General features: G+C 47.3%; 1 pseudogene; it reads left to right on the forward strand.

Annotated features, from left to right (window-relative positions):
- The first annotated feature begins 13386 nt into the window (after window positions 1-13386).
- LOC126163663 (5S ribosomal RNA) lies at window positions 13387-13504 on the forward strand (annotated as a pseudogene).
- Window positions 13505-15654: the final 2150 nt, after the last annotated feature.

Raw genomic sequence — 15654 nt, forward strand, 5'->3', positions numbered from 1 at the left:
CTCTATACAATTTGAAACGAGAGTCGTCCGACCAGGCAACATTTTTCCAGTCATCAACAGTCCAATGTCGGTGTTGACGGACCCAGGCGAGGCGTAAGGTTTTGTGTCATGCAGTCATCAAGGATACTCGAGTGCGCCTTCAGCTCCGAAAGCACACATCGATGTTGTTTCGGTGAATGGTTGGCACGCTGACACTTGCTGATGACCCAGCACTGAAATCGGCAGCAATTCGCAGAAGGGTTGCACTTCTGTCACGTTGAACGATTCTCTCCAGTCGTCGTTGGTCGCTTTCTTGCAGGATCTTTTTCCGAGCGCAGTGATGTCGGAGATTTGATGTTTTATCGGATTCCTGATATTCACAGTACACCCGTGAAATGGTCGTACAGGAAAATCTCCACTTCATAGCTACCTCGGAGATGCTGTGTCCCATCGCTCATGCGTCAACGATGACACCACGTTAAAACTCACTTAAATCTTGATAATCCGCCACTGTAGCAGCAGCAACCGATCTAACAACTAACACTTGTTGTGGCCGCGCGGGATAGCCGCGCGGTCTCAGGCGCCTTGTCACGGATCGCGCGTCTGCGGCCGTCGGAGGTTCGAGTCCTCCCCCGGGCATGGGTGTGTGTGTTGTCTTTAACGTAAGTTAGTTTACGTTACAGTAAGTAGTGTGTAAGCCTAGGGACCGATGACCTCAACAGTTTGGTCCAATAGGAACTTAACACCACCACACTTCTTGTATTATATTGGCGTCGCCTACCGCCGCGCCGTATTCTGCCTGTTTATGTATCTCTGTATTTGAATACCCATACCTATAACAGTTTCTTTGGCGTTTCGGTGTATGATTTAAACCATCGAAAATAAGTCCTCATAGTTCATATATGTTATTCATGCCTTTTTTAATCTTTCACTGAAATAAATTTGAAGTCACAACAATGAAAATTGTCACTGTTATCTAGCTTTCTCCTTAGGTACCCACTTATACCCCAACTTCCGCTACGGATTTAATAGCACCAGAGATAAGCTACAACCTGAAGACTGATGGACAAACTATCACCAGTGTCTAATTACGTGAGGAGTGAGGAGACAGTATACCATCGTAAAGGGTGACACCGATCAGAGGAAAACAACCACAGTCCCAAAGTCTTATAATTACTACAGACTGAGGACAAGGGAGCAGATGTGTCAGGAAAAAGAGCTCAGGAAAAGAGCAAGACAGTAGGTACAGGTCAGAGCGGAAGGCTCTTGCCCGAGTGCAGGAAAGGTGGACGGCGCACACATTCGGTAATTCGCAGAGCGAGGTCGCCGCTCAGGGTACGCGGGTCGCGTGGTGCCGGCGCTTCCGGTAATGGCGAACACCCGGGCTTGCTACGGGCTGTCAGGCGCAGTCAGCGCTGAGTGCAGAGCGCTGTCGTGCCGAGCTGTGCGACAGCTCTGGGAATCCTGTCTCACAGCGGGTGCGTCGCTTCCGAGGTGGAACTTGCTCTATCCAGACAGCTCTAGATGTGTTGCCCTGATTACCCTACTTGCTACAACGCTTCAAAACTTAATCCTCGGCAGTGGAGTTTCGAGGGAAACTGGTACCCAGATAAAGTGTAACTTCGCGCACCCCTTCTCCTCCTACCTCCCCTCCCCCTCTCCCCAAAGCGACACCTCACCATTATTTTTTGTTCAATCCTCACCGCAGCTACAAGGAACCATTCGAGTGTGCGGTCGAAAAAGGCCAATGATGACTACTCCATTCGACGCCCCACGTATTGTCTACCGTGCAACCACAATTTTGGCTCTTTAAAGACAGTACCACTATTAGACTGTTGTTTATTTACAGTGTTACATTTACAAAAAAAATGGTTCAAATGGCTCTGAGCACTACGGTACTTAACATCTGAGGTCATCAGTCCCCTAGAACTTAGAACTACTTAAACCTAACTAATCTAAGGACATCACACACATCCATGCCCGAGGCAGGATTCGAACCTGCGACCGTAGCGGTCGTGCGGTTCCAGACTGAAGCGCCTAGAACCGCTCGGCCATTACGGCCGGCTGTTACATTTACACTTACACAATCGTGGTTTCGGCTTCATAGTGCCATTATCAAGTGTTTTCTGAAAGCAGATTAGACAATAATAATGAAATACATTGTAAGTGATATAACCATATAATAATCCACATGTGTAATGCTTACTTACAAGTGTTATAAATTACCTAAGATGGCATACTGTTGTATTAAAATACACTATTAGACACATTGTCTAAGAGTCGATATTTCTGGCAGAGCCTACCGCTTTGTTTCATTACTGAGTACACCATCTTGACTGAATGACAGTTGGCTAAGTGTCAAATTCTCTTTGTCAAAGAAATTCCTGTTACAAGCAGGTAACTTTTTTTTTTTTAATCTACTTGCAGTTAGATGTGTACTGGGACGCTGCGTAGCGCTCAGCTCGGTGATCGACATGTTAATCTTTATTAAGGAGATGTTGCAGTAAGGGCGGCCCATCCAGCAGCAGACGTGAGGGGACAGTACCAGCTCTGGTCCTCTCTGCTGCCGCTGTCAATCATCAACCCAGGATTAGCAGACATCGCGGCAGACTCGCTCGCCGCCAATGCTGACCACATCAGTGAGCCGTCGTCGAGATCGTGCTGGGCCTAGGCCCTGTGCATCCGCCGTCACAATCGGGTGAGCCGACGACACTGGGGGACTGCAGCCCGTTCCGCCCGTCCACCGCGGACGAGCCACCAGGAGGAGCAGGGAAGAAGACAGGGTGGGATAGAGTACACTCCACACTGCGAGAACGCTTCTCGTGCCGACAGCGCCGGGACTCCAACCCGGAGCTTCCACGCGCTGTCCGCCAGCCGGGCGCCGCCAGCCACGCGTGACCGAAGTAAGGACGTTCCACCGCTACGTCACAGCACGCGGCTCTGCGCTAGCAAGACTGGTGCAGCCCGGAGCTGGTGTCATCGCTCCGAGTCAGCGAGGACTCGGGGAAGGTCGTTGATATCACCAAACTCAGCCAGCCTGTGTTACGAGGGCCACATTGTACTCGGCAGGAATAAAGGTGTCATGAATTAATAATGTTTCTTTGGCGTTTCTGACGCCTCCACAGTCATTTCCTAGCATCCTGACAACTGGAGAGGTCACCGCTCGGCTTCCAGTCCACCGTAGGCGACCGGGACCACCTACACGAAACATAATTACGTACATAGAAGATCACCCGCATTATAGTAAAAAAATAATGATGAACAGATTTCGAATATGTCCGCAACAGTACGACCATAAGAAAAACTACGGATATTCAAGGGAGGACAAGGTCCATTTGTAAATACTGGTGTTAGCGCGTTTCAAGGATGCTCGACACAATTTGCAGCATGTGCGTGATAGTGAACTACGTTATGGATATTAAACTGCGCGCGAAACACATTACACTGATTTCAAAGGAAGTAGTAAACGGCTGCCTAACTTCAAACAGTGCTACAAAATTGGAAGACGTAAGATAAGGAAATTTCAAACAAAGCATCAACTTGACGATGTGCAGCAAACTGCGTTATCGGACAAAAAATTTGTAAATCAGATTTTAAAAAACTTGCCTCAGCTTTTAGTAAGGAATTTAGTTTCAACTCTGACCAATCTGGATTTGAAAAGGAAATGCATAGGAAAGGAGCACTCAAAATTAGAGGTAGCAAGAGAGCTATATCAAGATCATGTAACATCAATGCCTTAACGATTTCGTATACAATTAGGTCGACTGTTAATCTGGATGGTAAATTGACTGGAAAGTTATTTACTGTGCTGCGAGAAGTTTGAGGCGCTCTGCCCCTTACGATTCTTTCTCGTGTGCATGATCCTCCAAGGGCAGTAGGGAATATTTACGTCACACCAAGCGAAAATTGGAAAATGGGCGTAAGAGAAGTACAATTATCGTATGAGCACTGATTTTGGCCAATAGCTGATTAAAATAACTTGCTTTTGCTTAGTTCCTGGTCTGCGAATAAAAATCATATTCTTTTAGAGAAAAACTGACCCTCCTGAAAAGTGTGTAACGTTGCAATTCATATCATCTGGGAACACTGGAAAAATTCAGCCTCTTGATGTTTGTTTTCCTTCCGTGCGTATAAAACATATTATCGCTCTATCTGCAGCTACGCCTTAAAGGATAGCCAGTTTCAGGATAAGCTCCGCGACAGACTGTTTCGCGTTCGGTTGCATGTCGTCAAATTCAATCAGTTCTCATCACTCCGACAGACCAACCTTCTTTAAGAGTGGATACCTACCTGAAGGTCCCGCACGGTTTGTAACTACCAAGGAGTTCGCCTTTTATCTTGATGGTGTGCGCTTTGTGATCACTGTGGCACCCCACTTCTCATTTGGTGTTTATGATACAAGTTAATGGCTTGTTTTGAACATTTCTTGAATGTCGACTATGTCCATTTTGTCAAGTGTAATATATACATCCCGTAGAAGGTTGATCTCTGCACCTCTGATGCACAAGGTGAGTCATTACCAGCCAATATTTTTCCTGGCATAATTGTTAGCATACCGCTTTCAACTGAGCACCACTAAATATTAAACTTGTGACCTGACACTCATGGGGTTCGATATTACTTTACAATGAAATAAAAAGTACACATTCCGAAGTGTCTCTCTGGTGGGCAGACGTATGGGAGTCTCTAATGAAACACTGGCTTTCAATAACTCTAAGACAAGGAGCCACTACTTGAGTGACACTACTATGAAAACTATCCACAAGGGATATATACGCAAATGACTATAAGAGATGGCCCTGTGTAGTGTCACCGAAGACGAAACATCGTATTTCTTCATTACAAGATGTCTCCTATTCTCTCCCTCACAAGTAAATAAAATTATTAAACGTGAGCAAGGGACCTTGTGAACTTCAGTGAAAGAATTATTGAAGTCTCACGATAGATTTATTCATAAAACACATGTAAAATATGGAACGTGGGTCGACATAACATCTTGATTATACACTGTGTAATATTCATAAAGGAGAATGATCTGATTGGCAGTTGGCAAAGTTGTACCACAGGTGATAACATGACTTTAATTGCAACTTTAAATGGATAAAACTATCTGACTATGATCGATACGACTGACAGTGATTTGTGAACTGAACTAGGAAACAAACTACGAAATTGCATTTGGATCGGACAACAACTGCTACTTCTGTGGATGAGCAATAAAGCACGAGACTTTGCTCTCAAGATTCATGTTGCCGGTACAGTGCAATGCTCACCATGCATGCAGGGCATTCGAGATGCGATGAGTAGTGTGCCTTGACGTTGGGTCGGACTGTAGATCTTTCGTCTGCACTCTTCCTCGAAGAAAAATCGAATCTTGTCCGCGCTCTTCCTCGGATATGCCGTCCGTACTCTTCTGCGGACCACGACCGAACTGTCTTCTTCCACACAGTAACTCTTTGGCTGCGGAGAGCTTCGCGTGGAGTTTTCGCCAACAAACTAAAACCACCAATCGAAAGCTGGGAAAATACTCGTACACCAATTCCGCATCACTTCGCTTACTGTACAGCCTCCCTCCACAAGATGGGAAAAAACTGTTCCTCCAATCCTAGTACATCGATAATCGTCCGCTGTGACGATTTCTTACATCACGAACTGGGGTCCAATCAACGGACTGTTATATTTCACACGCGAGAAATCGCGCCAATCAGGGCACCTACGTGACCTGAATAAAACGCCGCAGCTTTCTCGGCCTGCCTGCTGCTCCTTTTATGATTTCCTCACTGTGAGGAGGTTCGGTTGGAAGTTTGTGGCTTGTTGGCCTTTACTCCCCTGGGAATCTTGACGAATCTTCTTTCTGTACTGGTAGGTATTTATGGACTGGCAAGGAGTGCCGGTGACCTATTTCCTGTACTTGTCGGTGTGACGATTTTTCTTCTTCTTCTTGGCTGTTGCTGAGGGCTCTTCCTCGGTTGGGATATTGTGCGAAATGCATCCTGCTTTATCGTATTCTCCGTTGACCAGAGCGATGATGATACAGCGCATTTGCCACTCTGTGATGATAGGGTAGGAGTCAATCAGATTGAACTCCTCCCTAGAAAGACCAAGAAGGCCTTCTGGATACCCTAGTGGGCGATGTGGGAGTTGAGGTTTAGGATGGTTAGGTGGAACGAAAGGATATGGGTTGTCGTGGTGGGGATATGTGCCATCGCGAAGCGATGCAGCGATCTTCTGCGTTACAGCGCTTGCGCTGTACATATCTGGAAGCGAGAGGAATGGGATTTCTTCCCACTCTTCTTCTTGCGCTGCTGCTTCGGTGTCCGTCGCGTGCTGTGTTGCCTCCCCTTCGGCAGGCTCGTCGGTCTGCGTGGCCACCGTCGCGAACTCCACGCGTGGAGGAGTCGCCTGGGTGGCCGTGTCGACTGTTGTGGCGGAAGCTGCTTTGACTGAGCGAAGCTCCTGCGTCAGCACAGCAATTTGACACCGAGCCTCGCCCAGTTCCGCCAGCATGTCCGCCCTCTCTTCCGCCATGGCGGATTTGAAGGCGGACATGGCTTCTTGTACGGCGTCGTTAAGGCGCCTGGTGACGACGTCTTCTGTGCAAGTGACCACCTCTTCGTGTGTGGTGGTCACTTGCTTCTGCGTCTTCTTCTCCGGTCCGCGCCAGTTTCTTTTGTAGGCGCAGGAACGGGCGTTGGCCGCGTGTGCGCCACCGCAGTTGGCGCAGGTGCAGGGGGCGTCCTTCTGCTTCTTGCAGTCACGTGTGTCGTGTGCTTGCGCACACTTCAAACACGCAACTGCTCCGCTGCAGTGCTTGGCGACGTGGCCAAGCTTTTGGCAGCGAAAGCACTGCGCTGCAGTCTTCCTCTTCTTCTTGCCGGAAGTCCCTGCTATCGTGAGCAGCAACTCCGCCAAGGCAGCAGCTCTGCGTCCCCTTCCGCGTCCAGCCATCTCTAGTAGCAACAGCGACAGTCAGCTATGCGTACCTCACCGCGGCGTGAGCGGGAATCGAGCTTTCTCGGCCTCCCTGTCTCCGACCACCAGTAGTGTTTCCGAGATGTGTTTTAGCCAACAAGTAGATAACAATCTTAGCGGAAACAGGATAGAATGTGAGGCCCACTGCTGAAACGTGGACTGCACCTCGCTTCGCCCTCGAACAATAGCCGCTGTCGCATTCCTGCGTAACTTCTGCGAAGGAAATTGTGCATTTCTCCTCTGGCTACAGGGACATCACATCTGAGTCCCTGCTGCTGCCTTTCCACTTTTTTGTGTTCAGTGACTCCTTGTGGTTCGGGCGCGTCCTCTGGTGACGGTCACTGCCGTGTCAAGGTGCCGGTTGGCTGCCGTTTGCATACCTGTGGCCTGCTCCTTTCAGAACTCGCGCTACGTCGTCTCGCCTGCCACAGTGGTGGCTGCCCGATGGAAAACGAGCGCTCGTGTCCTCCACCTCAAGTAACCGCTAGCATTTACTAACAACTGAAATCAGCGTTACAGCCACCGTCAGCCTTCTCTAATAATCTCAATGGCCATAGAACATGATTTAAATAAAGTGAAAGAAAGGCGGACTTAAAGCACCTTCCCGTCTTCCAACATTTCTACAGCACCGATTTAAACTGAAGAGTCAAAGAAACTGGTACAACTGCCTAATATCGTGTAGGGCCTCCGCGAGCAAGCAGAAATGCCGCAATATGACGTGGCATGGACTCGGATGATCTCCGAGTACGAGGGGGTGGCTATCTCTTGTGAACAGCACGTTGCAAGGCATCTCAAATATGCTCAATAATGTTCATCTCTGGGGAGTATGGCGGCCAGCGGAAGTGTTTAAACACAGGAGAGCGTTCCTGGAGCCACTCCGTAGCAATTCTGGACGTGTGGGGTGTCGTATTGTCCTGTTGGAATTACCCTAGTCCGTCGTAATGCACAATGGTCATGAATGGCTGCAAGTGATCACAGAGCATGCTTACGTATGTGTCACCTGTCACAGTCGTGTCAGGAGTCCCTTATCACTACAACCGTACACGTCCCACACCATTACAGAGCCTCCACCAGCTGAAACAGTGCCCTGCTGAGATGCAGGGTCCATGGATTCATGACGTTGTCCCCATACCCGTACACGTCCATCCACTCGATGCAGTTTGAAACGAGACTCGTCCGAGCAGGTACCATGTTTCCAGTCATCAACAGTCCAATGTCGGTGTTGACGGGCCTAGACCAGGTGTAAAGTTTTGTGTCGTGTAGTCATCAATGATACACGGGTGGACCTTCGGCTCCGAAAGCCCATATCGATGATGTTCCGTTGAATGATTCGCACGCTGACACTTGTTGATGGTTCAGCATTGAAATGTGCAGCAATTTGCGCAAGGGTTGCACTTCTGTCACGTTGAACGATTCTCTTCAATCGTCGTTGGTCCCGTTCTTGCAGGATCTTTTTCCGGCCGCAGCGACGTCGTGGGCTTGATATTTTATCGGATTCCTGATATTCACAGTACACTCGTGAAATGGTCGTACGGGAAAATCCCCACTTCATCGCTACCTCGGAGATGCTGTGTCTCATCGCTCGTGCGCCGACTGTAACACCACTTTCAAACTCACTTAAATCTTGATAACCTGCCATTTAACAGCAGTAAATCATCTAACAACTGCATCAGACACTTGTTCCTTATATAGGCACATCCTTCCCGCTTGTTTTCAAACTTAGTTCAACATGTTCCCATGAATGGCGCCGTCACAGCATGTCTTCAAGATGGCTGCTACACTTGACGTTCATCAGAACCAACGTGCTGTCATAGAATTCCTGTCCTGTGAAAACGAGACAGTGGGAAACATCCACAAGAGGTTGAAAAAGGTGTATGGAGATGCTGCTGTCGATCGCTGTACAGTTAGTCGATGGGCAAGCAGGTTACGTAATGAAAGCGGGCACGGCAATATTGAGGATTGTCCTCGCAGCGGCAGGCCTCGTATTCACACACTCCAGACAATGTGCAGAGAGTGAACGAATTGGTGGCTGCTGACAGACGCATCACAGTGAAGGAATTGTTGGGATAGGGGAAGGAAGTTTTTGCAGAATACTGAAAGTGTTGGCGTTAAAAAAGGTTTGTGCCAGGTGGGTTTCCAGGATGTTGACAGTGGCTCACAAAGAAACAAGAAAAACGGTATGCAGCGAACGTTTGGAACAGTACAAGCATGGTGGAAATGAATTTCTTGGAAGAATTGTGACAGGTGATGAAACATGGCTCCATCATTTTTCACCAGAGACGAAGAGGCAATCAATGGAGTGGTATCATGCAAATTTACCCAAGAAAAGAAAATTCAAAAGCACACCTTCTGCTGGAAAAGTTATGGCTACGGTGTTTTTCGATTCCGAAGGACTCTTGCTTGTGGACATCATACCAAGTGGAACCACCATAAATTCTGATGAATATGTGGCGACAATGAAGAAACTTCAAGCTCGACTGAGTCGAGTTCGACCACATCGGCAAAAGCAGGATGTTTTGCTGTTGCACGACAATGCACGGCCATATGTCAGTCAAAAAACCATGGAAGCGATCACAAAACTCGGATGGACAATACTGAAACACCCGCCTTGCTGTCCTGGCCTGGCTCCATGTGACTATTATCTCTTTGGGAAACTGAAAGACTCTCTTCGTGGAACAAGGTTTGAAGATGATGACTCCCTTGTGCAAGCTGCCAAACAGTGGCTCCAACAGGTTGGTCCAGAATTTTACTGTGCGGGTATATAGGCGCTGGTTCCAAGATGGCTTATGGCAGTTGAGAGGGATGGAAATTATGTGGAGAAATGAAAATATTGTTCCTAAAGGATGTATCTACACACTGTAAGACTTTCAAACATGTAGAATAAAAGACGGATTTTTAAAAAAATAGTGTGCATTTCTTTCGGAGTAAACCTCGTAGTAGTTTAGTAATCTTTGTATACGTAGTGCTATTCTTGTGATTCAACAACTACTAATGTATTCCATACGGCAAAATAAATAAATAATTATGTTGCTTACAACAATACCACGATCCCTATTTCACTGTCTCCGTACTGACCATTGCAAAGCCGCTACAAAGAAAACAACACATGCAAATAATACACCATTCAGTTGCAGAAAACAAGAAACAAGCTTTCTTGCACCAGGGAAAGGCAGTTTTAAGATATTTATTAAAGGACATCTTCTATACATCATGAGCTGCACTAGAAACGTTTTATTAAAGGACATCTTCTATACACATGAGCTGCACTAAAACGTTTATTTACCAAAACCGGTTTTGGGGTTTATAACCCATGATCGGTCGCATCTGATACAGAAGAACGAACGCCTGAATGTACATAGATTACAAAATTTAGTAGCAGTAATGAAAGCCTATTCACATTATTTGCCTCTATAGCAGTGACTTGCAATGTCAGTTAATACGACAGGATACGAAATCTGTCCTATAACATAGTATACAGCTTGTCATTATGTTACTGCTGTCAAATCTTACGCAGTGACATTTTTTGATAGTGCATCTCACGGTGTGGGAAGATGACCTTCAATAAATAGAGAAAGATAGGTGCTATGGAATTTTTGTTCGTTGTAGAATGTCAGACTTACTGAAATTTTCCAGGCTGTTATGCCGTCGTCGTCTCCGTCTGCAGAGAACATTTCGAAGCGGGGTTGTAGCTTTTCAGAAGAGACGATGTTCACCCTGCCACTGAAATAAATTTAGTTTCTGCGTGATCCCGCGCAGAGGCGTAACGTCACATGTTTTGAATACTCTAGCTGTTGTATCAGTCTTCCACCATGAGGTGACAGCAACTGACAACGGCGAACTGTGCTCGAGCGTCCAACGTGTGACGTCTACCTCATCGCGGTAACACGCGGAAACGGATTTTTACTTCAGTTAGTAGCGAGTCATGGTGAGCATCAGATTTTCGATAAAGCTACAACCCAGTTTGAAGATGTCCTCCGCTGATGGGGACGAAACGTTGGGTTTCAACGAGAAATTCATCCAACTAGAGCGTAATATCCCGGAATTTAATAAGAGCGAATTTTCGGCAAATTAGTTCGGTCGGAATTTCCTAGTGATTCGTTTTCACACAACCCCACCCTCTGCCCATTATAAAGGTCACCACTCCTTTTGTTGTAGTAATTAATTTCCACTCTGCAGCGGAATGCGTACTGGTTTAAAACTCATTGGCAGTTTAAACTATGGGACGCGAACCCAGAACCTCTGCTTTCGCGGGCTCTCGCTCTACTGACCGAACTATCCAGGTACAGCAAATGACCCCTCCCGTAGCCCTCCTAGCAGTCTCATTTCCGCCGGTAGCTCTGACGGTACAGCGACTGCTCGTGAAAGACAAGCGTCCCAGGCCAACCACACGGTTTTAAGCTGTCAGAAAGTTTTATATCAGTGCACACTCCGCTTCAAAGTGAAAATTCATTCTGCAGACAATGCCCTCGACTGCGTTTAAGCCATTCTTCCGCAATATCATTTATGCCACGAGTGCTAGTCTCGCAAGGTACGCAGGAGAAATTTTGTGAAATGTGGGACATAGTCTAAGTGGTTCGGCGAAAGTAAGGCCGTGCGGTCAAGTCACGATTTATGCTTGGACATCGTGGTTGGTAGAGCAATTGTAAGCCAAAGGCAAAGGTTTTGCGTTCGAGTCACACAGTTTCAATCTGCCATGAAGTTTCACTTCCCTTCTTTTTCTTATTCATCTTCATTTTCCTCCCCCTCCTACTTCGGCCTCTTTTCTTCCATTTTCCTTCATCCTTCCTAATGTTTTTTTGCCCATCGCACTATAGCAGTCCCTATGACACGAAGACAAGGGCATGCACTCCGGCTGCCATTTCCTAGTGAGACGACTGTTCCTTGAGCCCAGCTTATAGATGTTGCAGTAATCGACAAACGTCTCTATGCTAATTTTTTTCTGGAGATAACAGTTTCGCATTGCTTCTAGTAAACAAGTTTACATATACACTGAAGAGCCAAAGAAATTGGTACATCTGCCACCACGAGAACACAGAGGTGCCACAACATGATGTGGCATGGACTCGACTAAAATCTGAAGTAGAGTTGACACCATAAATCCTGCAGAGCTGTCCTTAAATCCTTAAGGGTTTGGGGGGGGGGGTGGAGATCTCTTAGGAACAGTACGTTACAAGACATCCCAGATATGCTCAATAATATTCATGTCTGGAGAGTTTGGTGGCCAGCGGAAGTGTTTAAACACAGAAGAGTGTTCCTGGAGCCACTCTGTAGCAATTCTGGACGTGTGGGGTGTCGCATAGTCCTGCTGGAATTACCCTAGTCCGTCGGAACGCACAATGAACATGAATGGCTGTAGGTGATCAGAGAGCATGCTTTTGTTTGTATCACCTGTCACAGTCGTGTCTAGGCGTGTCAGGGGTCCCATATCACTCCAACTGCACACGCCCCACACAATTACAGAGCCTCCAACAGCTTGAACAGTCCTCTGCTGAGATGCAGGGTCCACGGATTCATAAGGTTGTCTCCATATCCGTACACGTCCATCCACTCGATTCAATTTGAACCGAGACTCGTCCGACCAGGTAACATCTTTCCATTCATCAACAATCCAATGTCGGTGTTGATGGGCCCAGGCGAGGCGCAAAGCTTTGAATGGTTCGCACGATGACACTTGTTGGTGGCCCAGCATTGAAATCTGCAGCAATTTGCGGAAGGGTTGCACTTCTGTCACGCTGAATGATCCTCTTCAGTATTCGTTGGTCCCGTTCCTGCAGGACCTATCCGGCCGCAGCGATGTCGGAGATTTTATGTTTTCCCGGATTCCTGATATTCACAGTGCAATCGTGAAATGGTCGTACGGGAAAATCCCCACTTTGTCACTACCTCGGAGATGCTATGTCTCATCGCTCATGCACCGACTATAACACCACGTCCAAACTTACTTAAATCTTGATAACCTGCCATTGTAGGCCGGCCGCTGGTGGCCAGCGGTTCTAGGCGCTTCAGTCTGGAACCGCACGACCGCTACGGTCGCAGGTTCGAATTCTGCCTCGGGCATGGATGTGTGTGATGTCCTTAGGTTAGTTAGGTTTAAGTAGTTCTAAGTTCTAGGGGACTGATGACCTGAGATGTTAAGTCCCATAGTGCTCAGAGCCATTTGAACCATTTTTTTGCCATTGTAGCAGCAGTAACCGAGCCAACAACTGCGCCAGACACTTGTTGTCTCATATAGATGCTGCAGACAGCTCTGCCGTTTTCTGCCTGTTTACATATCTCTGTATTTGGTTGCGCTTGCCTATAACAGTTTCTTTGGCGCTTCAGTGTATGTGTTATATCTCCTACTCTTTCTATCTATAGTATATACATTAAAGTTCCCTGCCATAGTTTGTGTATGTACATAAAGATTTTAGTATTGTTTTCGCTAATAGGCAGATTGGCAACGGCCTTGCCGCAGTGGCTACATCGGTTCCCGTGAGATCACCGAAGTTAAGCGCTGTGGGGCGTGGTCGGCACTTGGATGGGTGACCATCCAGGCCGCCATGCGCTGTTGCCATTTTTCGGGGTGCACTCAGCCTCGTGATGCCAACTGAGGAGCTAATCGGCCGAATAGTAGCGGCTCCGGTCACAGAAAACCATCATACCGGGAGAGCGGTGTGCTGACCACACGCCCCTCCTATCCGCATCCTCATCTGAGGATGACACGGCGGTCGGATGGTCCCGATGGGCCACTTGTGGCCTGAAGACGGAGTGCTTTAATAGGCAGATTGCTTCATGGGAAGGTTTGTGTATTGGTAATATTTCGTTCATATTGGTTGAACTACGATGTATTCAAATCCCCTGCCGCTGTGAAAACGAAGTCGTTGCCATCTAGCAGCGCTAGGCGTAAAACCGCCTGACCCGCGTAACGCCGGTGCGAGCTACCACTACCGAGAGGCTGCTGCGAGTTGCCGCGAACTTCCTAAACGAGTTAATGTTTAAGGAGCTGAAGGGAAATGTGGAAAAAGTGACCAACGAACAAAGGAATAAAGAATGCTTACCAGACTGAACTCACTACTTCGTTCGCTACAGGCTGACAGTGAGAATCAGTAGTGGCATCGAGTACGTCGAAAGAAAGTATGATGCGACCATTAGCACTCACTGCCCATAAACACAGGGTGTTATGTGATGATGGCATAAACAAATGTATGAATTTGAGATGGGGAGCCCTGGTCTGATAAGGACTGAGTGGAAACCTGTATGCGAAATTTTACTGTTGGTCTTCAGAGGGCGACAAAAATGGAAACAGGCGCAATTTTGTAACGATGCATGCATGTCCAAAGGAACTTTGCATCGTAAGCAGAATAACGCAGGCAATGAAATATCGTATTTCTCTGCTGATACCGAGCAAGCAACTTTCAAGTACAACATCTGACCTGTACGGGAATGTACATAATGGATGTACGAGTACAGGTCTTAGACGCATGGTAGACGACATATGGAAGTTTGGGTCTGGCCGTGAGTCGTGCATAGAGAGCCAAATGGTACGGCGACCGCTCGAGATAAGCGGGAAATCCGGGTTCGAGTCCTGGTCCGGCACAAATTTTGATTGTCGTCATTCCATTCTACACCCGATAGTTGGCATTATTCCCAACTGCGAATACATTTAATGTCGTTCAAAGAGGCGCCCTCCATCCTCTATGCAGGCATCGCAACGTTACAGAAAGCAGTACTCTACCCACTTCAATAGTGTCACAGGCAGAAAGAATTCTTGAAAGGAGATATGCCTCATCTCCTATAACTTATACATCAAACTTGAATGTAAAAGCAGACCTTCGATGGAAGAATCAGCTTCAGATACTGCGTAGTAAGACTTTCATTATAGTGAGAGTCTTGCTTTCGATTGTAAATTGCGACCAATAGCGAACTGCGAGCAGGCGCGCTGCTACGATTATGATTAAAGTAGTTGCGTATGTTACTCGCGGCACATAGGGCAGGCAACTTGGCCAACATCAAGCAGGACAGCATATCGTAGATCAGGATCGTAAATACCACAACCCATGCTGACTTAATGGAAGTGTACGGTAATAAAGCAGCATTATATGAAAGAGTAGAAGACACGGTGGTTAGGAATGGAGTATCATAATCGAGGCATGGTTGAAAAATGGAAAATTACTCATGGATCAGTTTTCAACATCTTACACGGTTTTTGGCAAGGTTCGCCACCCGCTATGTTCCACGAATACTCACGCCCATTCAAAAACACCGTCGAACCGAGACCCCACTGGAACTGTTGCGGCTGAATCAGGCCAATCTGGATGACTTCCACAGCCATCTGTCTAATCATCACAGGTGAGTGCACCTGTATCATATCATCCCGAGACGAGGGAGCAAAACAAGCAATAACATGTGGATTCACCATCGTTGACAAAGACGAAAACCCAACCACTGTCGGGCATGGTGATACGGAGTGTCCTTTGAGACTGCCATGGTGAGGAGCTAACAGATGTGTTGGAAAGGGTCGAAGGAGGGTAAACTGTCATGGTAGTCGAATTTTAGTGAGAAGTCGCATGGCTGTGTGCAAAGGAGAGCAGACGGACATTAGAATGTGGACCGGTGCTTCCCATGAAGTCTGACTTGTTGACAGCCTACTGAAGAAGCGGCACTGTTGTAATGGCGAGGCGAGGACAACACCGTCGGTCATGAAGGCGACGAGCAGACGCTGGC

Source organism: Schistocerca cancellata, chromosome 2 (genome assembly GCF_023864275.1).
Source record: "Schistocerca cancellata isolate TAMUIC-IGC-003103 chromosome 2, iqSchCanc2.1, whole genome shotgun sequence".
Lineage (NCBI taxonomy): Eukaryota > Metazoa > Arthropoda > Insecta > Orthoptera > Acrididae > Schistocerca > Schistocerca cancellata.